At 44.8% G+C, this 14237-nt stretch overlaps 1 long non-coding RNA gene across 1 annotated transcript; it reads left to right on the top strand.

Moving 5' to 3' along the window:
- Positions 1-8435: 8435 nt before the first annotated feature.
- LOC131483947 (uncharacterized) lies at positions 8436-13895 on the top strand. Its single transcript, XR_009247953.1, has 3 exons — positions 8436-8553; positions 10937-11082; positions 12750-13895. It is a non-coding gene; the product is annotated as an uncharacterized LOC131483947 (long non-coding RNA).
- Positions 13896-14237: the final 342 nt, after the last annotated feature.

The raw sequence follows: 14237 nt of genomic DNA, 5'->3' as shown, positions 1-14237 counted from the left end.
GCCCCAGGAAAATGCACTACCCAAGCCATATTGCTTGCTTCATTTCTGTCTCTGTTGGTTTAGCCTCTAGGTTGGCACGTCTTACCCTCCAAATCTATCTTTCAAGACTGAATCAAACACTACCCTCTCTCAGCCATATTCTCCTCTGAATCCATTTAAAACTGGTCTGTTCTATTCATCTGAGATCTTTGTCATTTTTTTAAATGAGTATGCTATGCGTTCGTTCAGTTACCCACACATTTATTGTTCTTTCTCCTCAAATAATTGTCAGCTAGTAGAGGACAGGAATCATGTTGTCTTTTCTTTTCTTTTCCTTTTTTTTTTTTTTTTTCTATCTCCCAAGTTACGGATGGTGGTACAAACATTTTAACTCAAATAATGTGCTTCTATACAATGGACACGAAAATTCTATGACTTTAGAGCCATACTTTGTATGTGTTGGCTAAATTTTCCTCCTCATTTATTTCCGAAGCATTCAACTCCCTCTTTCCCAGAATAAATCATCTTTAAAATTTTTTTCCCTTATTGGGCAGCTGGGTGGCTCAGTCAGTTGGGCTCAGTTCAGGTCATGATCTCGCTGTTTGTGAGTTTGAGCCCCATGTTGGGCTCTGTGCTGATAGCTCGGAGCCTGGAGTCTGCTTCGGATTCTGTGTCCCCCTCTGTCTGCTCCTCCCCCACTCATATTCTCTCTCTCTCTCTCTCTCTCTCTCAAAAATAAATAAAGCTTAAAAAAAATTTAAAAAATTTTTTTTGTCTCTTGTAAGGCCATAACATTCTGTCTTGCACCTTTTCCACACTAAGACATTATGTGTGTGAAAAACATGTTTTGATAAGGCAAGAGACACGGGATAACAGCATGTTGCACTTTACAAGCAGGATGGCATTGTTTGCATGCGAACCAGAAAACCTGCCTGGTAAATGAGCAACTTTCTCAGGCTGCTGCTCAGCCTGGTGTGTGGACAACTTAGGGAGAGAAGGCTTTAATTGCTTTCATAAAGTAATACCCACCCCCTATTCCCTTTGGATTGCTTGCTTATAGTCTGAAATTGCTGAACAGGTTCTGCAGGTTTTTCCTGCCCATTTGCTGAGCCTGTATCAAGAAAGGAGAGTCCCAGGTTCACCCAACTGTAAACAGTCTCTTCCAAGGTCAAACTGGAGAGACTGCACAACAATGGGGGAGGGGGGGGGAGGGGGGGAGGGGGTGCAGAGAGAAAGGCTTCTGGATGTAACATAGGAGAGAAACATATTGTATATGTCCTACATGCCTGGACTGAGGAAAAAGTGAACAGGAAACAATTTTGGAGAGAATGATGGTCAAATTGACTTCTGGGGTCCGTGGGTGGCTCAGTCGGTTGAGCGTCCGACTTCAGCTCAGGTCATGATCTCATAGTTCATGAGTTCGAGTCCCATGTCAGGCTCTGTGCTGACACCTCAGAGCCTAGAGCCTGCTTCGGATTTTGTGTCTTCCTCTCTCTCTGCCCCTCCCCAGCTCTCTCACTCTCTCTCTGTCTCTCAAAAATAAATTTTAAAAAAATTGATTTCTTACAGTTTTTTGGCAAAACATGAAGGTCAACTTTTTCAAAATAATTAGACTTCTGACCTTTGCTTTATCTACTGCCACAGCCCCAAAACGTTTTCTGTCATTATGTAAACATTATTTGAAGTTACAAAGAGCACAAGCACAGCCTAGTAAGCTAGATATTAACATAAGATAGTTAAGGAAGTCAATGAGCCAGCCGGGGTTAGGTTGCCTTGAAATAAACACCTGAGACAGAGCTGCTCCAAATTCACGGCTCTGATACATTCAGTTCACTTACATGGACTGGGCACTACTTTGCCCCGAGCCCCAGGGACATCACTGGACAAGTTCCGCCTCTAGTCTCTAGGTGTCTGCATTCTGGGTACAGTGATAAACATGGACACAGCCACCAGGACACAAGCCAGTCAGACACAGAGGACAAGGAGGAGAAAAACTTTTTTTAAATGCTTTAATTTAAAAAAATACTATTCGCTGATTATGGGTCTTTGTTTGGGTTTGTTTTGGTTTTTTTAAGTCCAAGCACCTAAACTTCAGGCCCACTTTTGCCTTTTGCTAGCCATGAGATCTAAGCCCACACATCACCAACTGGAGCTCTGGTTCCTCATCTGTAAAATTAGAACATTGGGTAGACCAGGGGTTAGTAAATAACACCCTGAGGGCCAAATCCAGCTCCAACCTGTTTGGTAAATAACGTTCATTAGAACACACCCATACCCATTCATTTACATATTCCCTATGGCTGCTTTCATTCTACAGCTGCAGAGTAGTTTTGACATAAGGTTCATAAAGCCTGAAATATTTACTATCTAGCCCTTTGTAGAAATGTTAGCTGACCTCTGGCATAGACCACCTCTAAGGTCTCTTCCAGGGGTTCACAACATTTTAGGTAGACAGATGAAAGCACTTTGAAAGCTGAAAATAACCACACAAATGTAAGGAATTATCAAAAGCTGCATGCTGGTTCCAGGAAGAAACTAATTTCGCAAGTTTATTCTCACGAACAGCAAATGTTTATTCCAATGGGTCTCAACTCTGGATTCATATTAGAATCAATTGGAGAATTTTATATATATATAAATTGAATTTTGAATTTTATGGCATAAAATTCACAACAATTGAATTTTATATATATATAAAATATATATATATTTGGTTTTGGTGGGGGTTTTTTGGTTATATCAATGCTCAGGAATCAGTGTCTAGAATTTCTGATTTAGTTGGTATGGAGTGAGGCCCTAGTATCAGCATTTTTTAAAAGCTCTCCAAAAAATTCTAATAGGCACTCAAGGTTTTAAAAACACTGATTTATCAAAGGTTTGCACACAAAACTGTGATTTGTTTTGAGAATATAAGAAGCAGTCCTTCAAGTAATTTTCAATCAAGCTGTATGTATAAGCTTGACACATAAAACAATTAATACATCGCCATGTATAAAGAAAGCAGTGTCGGTGAGTGGTCCCCAGACTCAGATCTGCAGACTTTTGCAGAGCTGACCTGCATAAGAATTGTCTTCAAGAACTCGTTAAATATATAGGTCTGGGGACCTTAGTCCCAGAGATTCAGATTTGCTATATCTGGGGAAAGATCTAGGCATCAGTATTTTAGAAGCTACAGTGGTGATTCCAATGAGTAGCTGGGTTTGGGAATCATACTCTATACAAACTGTCCTGTAGGGATTCAGAATAAGACACAGAACTCCTAAATCTAGGCCCCACATCTTTTTCTCTTTGACTCCCTGAGGCTCCCCCAGCCCCTAGAATTTAGTGAGTATTTAGTAAATGTTTAGTAAATAGAAACTCATTCAGGGAGTGACCAGTGAGCATTTTGGTGGAAACACCAGACAGACTTTGGGATTTAAGCGTGACCTTGAAAGAGATGAGACTCATGTTCTCCATATTTAACAACCATCAACTACAACCTTCCCCACCTCTCCCACATTCCTATTTCACTACCAACCTGACCAAAAGATCATTACTTTGGAATCACCAGGCCACTGAAGCTCCCTTATTCAAACTGAAGTCCACATGATTGCTTAAACCTTTTTTTCTGGGAATAGATCTTTTATGCCAACTGGGCAGTGTTACTGCCCCATAAACCTGCCTTCTGTCACTAGCTTTGACTGTCAGCACTGGCAACGATTAGACAGGGTTGCAAAGGGTATTTTTACAGCCTGTAGGGAGACGTATGGAACATAAATAAACACCGCATCTCATTACAAAGTCCTGAATGTGCAAAACATTGGTCCACATGTCATGATTAGATAAGCGCCTGCCACACCCATTAACTTCAAAGGGAAATTAAAGCCAAATTTGGGCCCATATGCTCCTTTTCTGGACATTTAAGCAAGTCAGATGGCCTCTATTTTCACATTAAGTTAATTTCTGAAACAGCCTACATGATTGTATTGCTCAAGACTATTAATAATTCCCCCCGGTGGCCTTCCCCAAACATGCTGTGAAATACTCTCCACCTACAATTTCTAGGGTTTCAGATGAGCCTTTGGCCACACCCTGAACACGTTCTTTTTAAATGAGTGAATGACAGCCTCACCCTCTCCCACAGAAGAGAATAAGGTGTGATGTTGATGCACAAAGACGCCCGTGTTTTGTGTGAGGGCAAATGATTACTAATGTGGCCAGAATAAAAACTAAGGTTGACACTGGAGGATTGAGGTAATAGGCAAGGAATCTCTAAAGAAGAGGGCTCTGAAAGCCTCTTTGTCTCAATCTGTGATATTCCATTGGCAAACTGCCCTACACACTACATCACATGCAGTTCTATACATCAGTCGCTCAAGGCGGGAGGCTGTTTGTAGCCTGAGAAAGAGCCACATTCAGAAACTTTGTTGTGCCAACATGAGGCTACTAGGACAAAGCAGATCCCAAAGTAATGATCCATTCAATGAGATGCCCCCCTCTGGCCAGGGCACAACTTAGGCATAGGCACGGGGAATGACTCACTACATGGAATGGGGTCAGGGGCCTAGGAAGACCCCCTCTGCTCAAATATGTCCTACTGCTTAAGTGTTAAAGGCCCTGGAATCCCATTATGAGAGCTCAGTTCTTTATGTCCTTGCTGTCACAGAGGTATGTGCCACAGAGGGGACATTAGGCTGGAGGGCTGACATGGGCAAAGGGACATTTGGATGAAGGAGGCCCCAAGGGGGGGCCAGAAGTTCTCTCCAGCAAGCCATAGTTCAGATGGTAAAGAAAGTGAAAGTAAGTGACTTCTTGTCTGAAACGAACTGATTTCTCCCTTTCTTCCCTGCAGCGTCTGAATTTGTGGACATTGAGCCATGAGTGGAGGGAGATGCACTGATTACAAGATGCATTGATTACAAGGAGGGAGGCTATGCATTGATTACAAGGTCCATCAATTCTTTAAAAAAATTTTTTTAACGTTTATTTGTTATTAAGAGACAGAGTATGAGCGAGGAGGGGCAGAGAGGGAGGGAGACACAGAATCCGAAGCAGGCTCCAGGTTCTGCGCTGTCAGCACAGAGCCCGACGCGGGGCTCAAACTCATGAACCGCGAGATCATGACCTGAGCCAAAGTCAGACGCCCAACCAACTGAGCCACACAGGCACCACAAGGCCCGTCAATTCTTTTTTTTTTTTTTTTTTTTTTTTTTTTAAAACGTTTTTTATTTATTTTTGGGACAGAGAGAGACAGAGCATGAACGGGGGAGGGGCAGAGAGAGAGGGAGCCACAGAATCGGAAATAGGCTCCAGGCTCCGAGCCATCAGCCCAGAGCCTGACGCGGGGCTCGAACTCACGGACCGCGAGATCGTGACCTGGCTGAAGTCGGACGCTTAACCGACTGCGCCACCCAGGCGCCCCAAGGCCCGTCAATTCTTAAAAGCAGCAACTGCAGCCAAGACAGCACGAGCCGCCCCCCCCCCACCCCCCCAGGAGAAGCTTGGGTGGAACAGAGGCAGAAATTCCACTGGGAAGGATTAGACACGTTTTATTTGTTTCTTTATTTTCCGTCTTCCAAGACTGAGCATACCCTGTGACACCGTGTGGGACCATGGAGAGAACTACCACCAGCCCGCTCACCAGAGAGCCAGGACAGCAGCAAGTTGTGAAGCCTGAACCACAAAAACCCACCCCAGGTCACCAGGTAGGTGAGAGGTTACTCAGAAGCACAGGTAGAAGAAGAATTGTGAGTGTCTATCCAACTCTGGTATCTATATAATTAAAGATCTCCCGTTTCTGGAAGTTCTTAATAACATTCTGTGGTAGGAAAGTTTCTCCCATGGTTCAGATATACCCAGGAGAGCTGTTGCTCAGCAAGAGGCTATGAAATTCATTACGTAGAGCAACACGAGAAACATCGCATAGATGATGTTGTATCATCTATGTTAAACATCGACCTCTCAGGAGATCTTTTTTTCTGTCAGATATTCATGAGGTAGGTAATACTTCAAAATCGTCAGCATTTAGCATCAAGGAGATTCTTTCTAGTGACAGACTGGGCCCAGGATTGAGGTTACATGTTTTAGTAGAAGTGACACGGGATATACCAATAAAGGAAAAGTAAGGGAGAAGGGCAGCTTTGGCTATCTAAGCCCAGTCTGACACAAAGTAGAGCTTTTAGGCACTTGCCATGAATTCTACAGATATTTACTGTGCACTAACAATGAGACAATGGACCAGGCACCTAGGAGGATATAAAGATGTATAAAGGTACCGATGCCACCCTCAACTAGCTCAAAATACAGTGAGAGAAACAGCACAGGTAACACTTTTAGGACACAGTTAGAAAGTGTCATCAACGGGCACAAGGACCCTCAGCATCAGCAGAGTCTCGGGCCCCACCAAGAACTTCCAGACCCATATGCGTTTCACCAAAATTCCCTAAGTGTTTGGTAGGCACATTTGAGAAATGATGCTTTAAACCGAAACGTCTAGGACTTCAGAGAAAAGGTCTATCACTCATTTCAGAAACCAACGGCATGTCTGTGGGGGACTCCTGTCACCCTGCAAGGGAGCTCCAGACGTGGCTGAGCTCTCACTATGGGCCATGTGAGGGCAGAGGAAAAGGAAAAGCAGCAGCCAAAGTTCAGAAGAGAAAGACTCCACAGTTTTTCTCAAATATGCTTGGGGGATGGCAGATAGACAAGTTTTGAAAGCATTTAAGGTGCTAGTACGATGGCCACAGAAAAAAATTCTGGAAACGTAGGTGTGGGCTGACTGCAGAGTTCCATAATCACCCTAATCTCTGATTTCATAATTACACAAAGGGGTGCAAGCAGAGCGATGTGGGAAAGATTAAAATGGCAGGAAAGATGATCTTTAACTTCTCCTCAGTAGGGTAGCTGGAACCTCGGTGCCCCCATCCCTTCTTCCCGTGGCAGAATCTGTGGGAGGCTCATGTGTGATCCTTACACGTATAGGTTGATCAAGGAGGAGACCTAGGCAGCCAGCGGGACTAGGGGTCCAGGAAGGGCCCAACCCTGGTGAAGAACAATGGAAGCTTATCATGTGAGCAGAGAACTCACAGGAAGGTTGGTGGGAACCTCAGCCCAGAGCACATGCATATGTTCTGGGCCTTACCCAGTGCTGCAGACCAGAAACTCGGGGTGTGAGACACTCTTTTTGGTTCTGATGCACGGAGCCCAGGTACCTGTCCCACAGGCACCATACCTGGAGGCCCTCTGCTTATGACTGGACTCTCGTCCATGGCTAAAAGCTGACTTATGAGCACTTACGACGTGCCGGGCACAGATCTAAGTGCCTGATGCGCTAAGTCATTAACATCTACAAACACCCTATGGTTTAAGCACAACGGCTGTCACCTGTTCACAGCTACGAAAACTGACCGACAGAGAGATGTAGTGGCTTGACTAAGGTCACCCTGTTAATCAGAGGCGACGCTGGCATTTGCTTCTATGCAGTTGACTCCAGAGGCCACACTCGTAAGCAGTTGCTTCTCCGGGAGTCTTCCCTACCAGCTTACTCTGAGGCTGAGAGAAATAGTTCCAGAAAACCACCGTCTGACTCATGAGTAGTGCCCATTCTGTGCTACCTGACCTACCTGCTTGCAGTATGTCTCATGCTCACCGTTATGGCCACTAGGGCTCAGTCTGCTTCCCAGCTTGCACATCGTGGCTGCAGTTTTCAGGGCTGCCTCTAGATCAGGTTATCTCTTCAGCCCTCATTATGTCTCACGCTTGTGTTTGTCGGGAAACTGGAGAGTGTATTCTTGCAAGTATTTGAAATTACAAGAAATGTCTACATCTAGAGTAATAGATGGGTTAGTGAAAGGAAGGCTCTCAAAAGGAAGAACAGAACTGGACGGTATGCTTTCATAGGACAGCCCAGGGGACCAGAGGGGCCTGACAGAGGAAGGGATCCCGAGGCTGATGGAACTGACAGTGGGAAGATTACACTGGGACCTCTGATGTGGAGATTGGTCCTTTTGCCACCGTCAGTCAGGGGTAAGGATACAAAGTGGCAAGAAGTGGAAGGGGAAAGGGGTGATACAAAGTTAATCCATTCATTTGTCCATTCTTTCATTCTACACATATTTATGTGTTAAATGCTGGATCTCTGGCCTCAGGAAACTTACAGGCTAGTTGGGGACCCAGAAAATGAGCAAAGCAACAGGTCTTTTCCTGGGGTGGCTGGGTGGTTCAGTCGGTTAAGCATCTGACTCTTGATCTCAGCTCAGGTCAGGATCTCATGGTTCGTGAGTTTGAGCCCCGCATCAGGCTCTGTGCTGATGGTGCCGAGCCTACTTGGGATCCTCCCTCCTCTCTCTCTCTCTCTCCCCCTCCCCCTCACTCGCTGGTGTTCTTTCTCTCAAAATAAATAAACTTTTTTTTTTTAAAAGCCAACATCTCTTCCTTCTTCTTCTTGTTTTTAATGTTACAGCAGTGGAAGAGGGGAATTCTATAAGAACACAGTATAGGAAAGAACCATCTGTTAGAGTTTCAGGAAAGCCATCTCTGAGCTGATGACTTTTAAAAGGAGACCTGCAAAATGGGAAGGAACCTGTCGTGCAAAAGGTAGGGGCAGAAGGAGAGGGAGAGCATTTCCAGGAGAAAGAGGATATTGCTTCTCTGGGGATGGCAGTAAGAATGAGAAGTGAGAAGGGGCAGCATTTACTCCGGTTGCCTGGGCGACCTCTGATTGAGCAGTGCCTGCTGTCTGGAGAGGACGAGAAGGGGCGAATCTGCGGTAGGAAGTGGGGTTGGTGGGTGCAGCAGTCTGTGTTAGCTGCAGCAGGGCGGGATGAGCTTGGGTTTGCTATTTCAGGCCATCCGCATAGGCGACTTTCAGTTTCCATCCAAGCCCGCCTGGGCAGGTGCATTCCAGAAGCACCAAAATCACGCCGGCGTACTGATTCAACCCCAGTTGGCTCCCTACCAAATTCCCCGCAGTAACTATTTGAGACACCATTTACTTAAGCCTCTGCCTCCCATCCCCCGCCCTCCCTGCCAAATGACTTTTTCTTCTTCTTGTCCCACATTGCGGCCACTGGGTAAAGGGCCCCTCGCCTTCTCTCTGTTCCATCTCACTATTTTTCTACATCTTCACCTTCCTTGTTTTGGAGAGGAATGTCTTCATTCCAAAAGTGACTCCAACCTAACCACGTGATCCGTCTCCTTTTCTCTCTTCCGTAAACATGTCCCATCAGTCATGCTCTCTCTTACTTATTTAATTTCTTTCTCACTTCCGCCGTGTATCCCTAAATCAACAGTTTCCTCAAGTCTCCCCTCTCCTGAAGGCTTCTCACTCAGTCTTGCTGATCTTTCTCGCCAACCTCCCGCTTTCTGGAACTTTACAGGGGGACCTGCCGGCTGGATCACCGATTTCTCCTCCTAGTGACCCCCTCCTCTCTCAGCCCTTGTTACCTGGCTGTCCCACCTGACTGTGTGTGTGCCTTTGTCCTGCTGCATACATGCCCCTGTCAGGTCCCCAGACAGGTGCCTCCCTCCCCCTGACCCTCACTTGAAGGGCCCCCCGTGTCAATCTATAGAAGCGCCTTGAATCGGGCAGGGGAGACATAAAGGTAACTCAGCCGGCCCTCTGAGGTGTAGCACTAGCTAATCCTTGCCACTGTTCCAGCCTTCGGGACTCAAATACATCTCCACGCAAGACCATCTTGAATCTAGTAATGTGAACCCAGCTTTGCCTCCAGCGCGGGTTTCATTTTCGTTCATCCGATCCATTGAGCATGTATTATGTGCCAGGCTCTGTGGTACACACCCCGCCACACGTGATCTCACACTCCTCACAGCACCCCTGGGGATCCCTGCACAGCTCGTGGACCGTGTTGCAGAGGTTTTGGGAAACTTGCCCAAGTTCACACAGCCGATAGATGATGGAACCAGGAGTCAAATCCAGGCCTACTGACTCCAGAGGCTGTGCTCGATACACAGCTCTACTTTCAGTCGAAGAGACACTGGGGGGCTGTGTGTGTGTGTGTGTGTGTGTGTAGGGGGGGGTGGGACGGGGAGGGGAGGGGTGATGGTGAGAAAGCTTCCTGAGATCCTGCTACCCAGGCCAGATTCTCTGGTCCTGATCAGCTGCTGCCTGGCGGCCAGAAGCTGCTATTATCACTCACTCCTGTGCCCCCGTCACTAGGCCTGTGGGGACTTGCTCTTCCTTCCTGCTCTCAGCCTTCTGATGCTGACAGCTGTACTGGAAAATCACATGTTAGCTGCTGCCATGCTCATGAGACACAGAGCGTACGTGCTACTCTGGACTTCCTGCCCACTCTGGCCCACGCCTGCCCCTACGCAGGGGGCTGGCTTACTTCCAGGCCGGGGCTCTTCTCGGCCTGTTTTACCTCCGAGCGCATAACTGAGCACTCTCTATGCCGCCACGTCAGCACGGCGTCTCTCTCTGGTTCTCCACGACGGAGCTCATCCTTCATACCCTTTAACTCTTGACTTAAATCCGTTCCTTTAAGTCTTGACTCAAATCCCCCTCCTGGGCTCTTTTCTCAGCCTGCGTTAGATTAAGATCATGTCTCACTTGTCTTGTTGACCTCTTCTGATATGTAATTTCCTTTTATTTTTCAAATTAGACCTTTGCATTGAACGAAGTAATTTGAACACACTCCTTCCAAACCAGGATGGCATGGGGAAAACGAAATGAGTAAATTTGTTGGGGAAAATGAATCCCTAGAGAGAGAAATCTGTGAAGATGATTTAAAACAAACAAACGATTATCTGCATAATAATGGCCAATAACTAAAGTTTTCAAAGTGTTTTGTGACTTCCACACACCATAGTCATTGGGTCCTCGGTATTCCAAAACATGAGTTCTGTGACTTGCCGAAAGCAAATATAATGTGTGACAGGACTCATCTCTCGGGCTCTGACTTCAAATCCTATCATCTTCTTAAAATGCTCTTTAAAGACAAGCATTCTGTCTCGTCAGCCAGCTCATCTGGATCATTTGAAAACCTCAAGCAGAAATTTCCCAGGTCAGCGTTATGTGCTCGCCAAGAGCGAGCATCTTCAAACAGAAACCAAAAACAATGAAAATCAAGCACACCAATGACTGCTGGTTTCTCTTCAGTGGTGGTGAGTCTTAATTCTTTCTCCTTTTTCCATATGAAAAAACTGAAACCCTCAAGGGGAGTTGTGGGATTTCCAAGGGCAGAGCAAAGAGACATGAGCTTAGGAAATGAAACTTTGAGGAATGGCATTCTCCTTCCTCCCCTGTAACAATGCTTAGTGCGCATTCAGGTTCTTACATCTTTTTTTCATTATTGTATTCATTTATTTTGAGAGAGAGAGGGGGAGAGAGAGAGAGAAACTTAGCATGAGCAGGGAAGGGGCAGAGAAAGAATCCCAAGCAGGCTCCACACTGTCAGCACAGAGTCGGATGCAGGGTTCGGCCTCACGAACCCTGAGATCGTGACCTGAGTGGAGATCAAGAGTCAGATGCTTAACTGACTGAGCCACCCAGGCTCCTCCATTTTTTTACATCTTATATCACTGAATTTAAAGTCAACAAGACCATAAAAGGTCAGTTTCGTATTTAGTCCCCTTTATCCTCCTCCTGCTGCTATCGCGAATCTAAATGTGCAGTGCACCAACTCTTTATAAATCTTGTTTCCTACAGAAGAATGGAGTGTGCACTTTTTGAGGACATCAGTTCATTAAAAATGATGAGACAACTTTAGGGGGAAAATTAATGTAATTCGTCTTAATATAAGAAGTCTGTAGGCCAAATGAACTTCCCTTTCTGGTCTAATGTCATATTTGTAGAAAGAGTGTGGTGTAGATAGCAAAGTATTGAAGTGAGAAATTGTCTGCCGAATGAACCAGACTCCCAGCCAACTGACTCGCTGCCCCTCCTGACCGCCGCCCCCCTTGTACGGCTGGTACTTTCCCACCTTTCAGGTCTCCCTCAAATATCGCTTCCCAGGAGACACCTCCTAAAATTGCTCTTACTCCATCACTTAACCTTCTTCCCCTTTATTTTATGTATCTATAGTATTTATCACTTTCTGACATTATATTTTGATCTGTTTACTTCTTTCCTGTCTTTCTCCTCTTACTAGAAGATATGACCTTTATGTGAATCTGTCTTAGTTATTGCTATTTTCCCAGAAACCAGCATGCTGAATTCAATTCCCCGAATAAACATTCAGGATGCCGCTTGCAAAACAGTTCTGTTATATTTTTCTCTCATATGTTGGAGAAACTAAGATTTGGATAACGTTACGATAAATAGGAGACCGAAGTTTTCTCACTGGTAAGGATTTTTCACTTCAGACACTACAGAGAGGGTCTCCTCACTCAGAACTTTTCTATTTTCTCCACCTTGCAAGCACAAGCACAATATCTGGGTGAGAAAGAAAAGTCCAGTAAGTCTGCGTCTTACCTTAGATGTCAAAGAAAGTACAGCAAAGACACAATTGTTCCAGATTTGTTGGCAGGATTCTAATAAACTCAGTGCCTCACACCCACTCTGTGGATTCTTCTAATGGTTCAATTTGGTTCTTAAACTTTTTTCTTTTCAGAGCTTAGAAGGAGGGAAAGATACACTTACTAATTCAGCAAAAAGCTCCAATGTCACATTTCTGAGGTTTCCCTTGTCATCATGCCTAAAGGAATCCCTTCACCTTTCTATCACTTTCTAGTTCGTTACAGCCCATTAACTTCTCTGTAGTATTTATCTCTATCCAAAATTGTATTTTTGTTAATGTCTTCCATGTTCACTGTCTCATTCTTCATGGTAGAACATCAGCCCCATGGGAGCAAGAAGACCACTGAGACCAGAACCTGAGTTCTCGACCCATGGAAAAGCCTTAACAAGCATCTGTGGAATAAATGAAGGAATAAAGTTGCACTGGCTCTCCAAAGTCTTCCCTGATAAACCTTCCCTTCCTGACTTTGACATTCTCACCTTCCTGAGTATTCTGTGCACTTATCAGCGCTCCCCCATCACCAGGACTTTGTTCGCTAAGGCTCTCTTCCCTAACGGTCATAGAGTACCACTGAGTCTTTCGCTGCTTTATTATAGCAAGCTGACATTAACAACACAAGCTTGTTTGTGGTCATTTCATGCACTTGTATCTTGTGTCACCAACCAAGAGAATAAGTTTCCCACAGGGAAGGCCTATGTCGTAGGCCAAGGGATAGAGAAGGAAGAGAAGGTTTGCGAAAGAATGATAATGAAGTGCATTTCTAAGATATTAAGCTTTATCTGCTTATAGTAGATGCAGGTAGAAATGTCTATTGGGCAGTTTATGTATATGGATCTGACATCAGAAGAGAAATCTAAACTGAAATTGCCTACTTGTGATTCGTCAACATATGTTCAGGGTGAGTCGGAAACTGAGTGCACAAGCTCACTTGGGTTGACTAGAGATGGAGAAGATAAGCAGTGAAGGGCACAGCCATGGTGCTGCCACCAGTTGAGGGCAGGTAGAAGGAGACTGAGAAGGAACCACGTCAGTGGTAGGAGAGGAACCTAAAGAGTTCGTCTCTGTGGGTGCCAAGAAAGTTGACTTTTTCAAGATGATAGACAATGGTCAATGGCGGCAAATGTCACAAAGAATCCAAAGAGAAGACCAGAAAATATCCACTGGATTTGGCAGATGAACATTGCCACGGCGATTTTAGTTGGGGAATGAGGACGGAAGCATGACTGGGAGGGACAAAGAATGGACTTTACTGGAAGATGAGTAATTAAGGAAAGTGAGTTCAAACAGTGCCCTTGACAAGCTTAGCTTTGAAGACAAGGAGAAAGATAGGTTGGTACCTAAATCAGGGCTTCTGTGGAAAATGAGTTGAGGTTTATTATTCAAAAGTAGGTTTTCAATTATGCATTCAAAATGTGTACAGTTTACTGTATACCAATTATAACTCAGTAAAGTGGTATGTTTAAAAAGCATGCTTTAGAATTTTTTTCAAAATATCAGTCTCTTCTGAGTTGAGAACCAAATCTCAAATTCGTGATAACATATTAAGGTATTTCCTGATATATAAGTAAGAAAAGACAAGATAAGGAAAGCCCAGATATATGTAAATATTGCTAGTAAGCAAAGAAGAAGAAGAAAATCAATAGTTACAGAAGCATTTTTTTTCTTATGGTAGAAAGAAAGAAGGCATTATGAGCTGGAATATGGACCACCATAGCGAAAGGACTAGAATCATGATTATAATTTGTAGATTATTATAGACTTATATAAGAGGCTAGACATTGGGCTACATTCTGACCCAAG

The sequence above is a fragment of the Neofelis nebulosa genome, chromosome 8 (genome assembly GCF_028018385.1).
Source record: "Neofelis nebulosa isolate mNeoNeb1 chromosome 8, mNeoNeb1.pri, whole genome shotgun sequence".
Taxonomy (NCBI): domain Eukaryota; kingdom Metazoa; phylum Chordata; class Mammalia; order Carnivora; family Felidae; genus Neofelis; species Neofelis nebulosa.
Note: the sequence above shows the minus strand (reverse complement) of the source record. Positions and strands in the feature narration are given on the sequence as shown.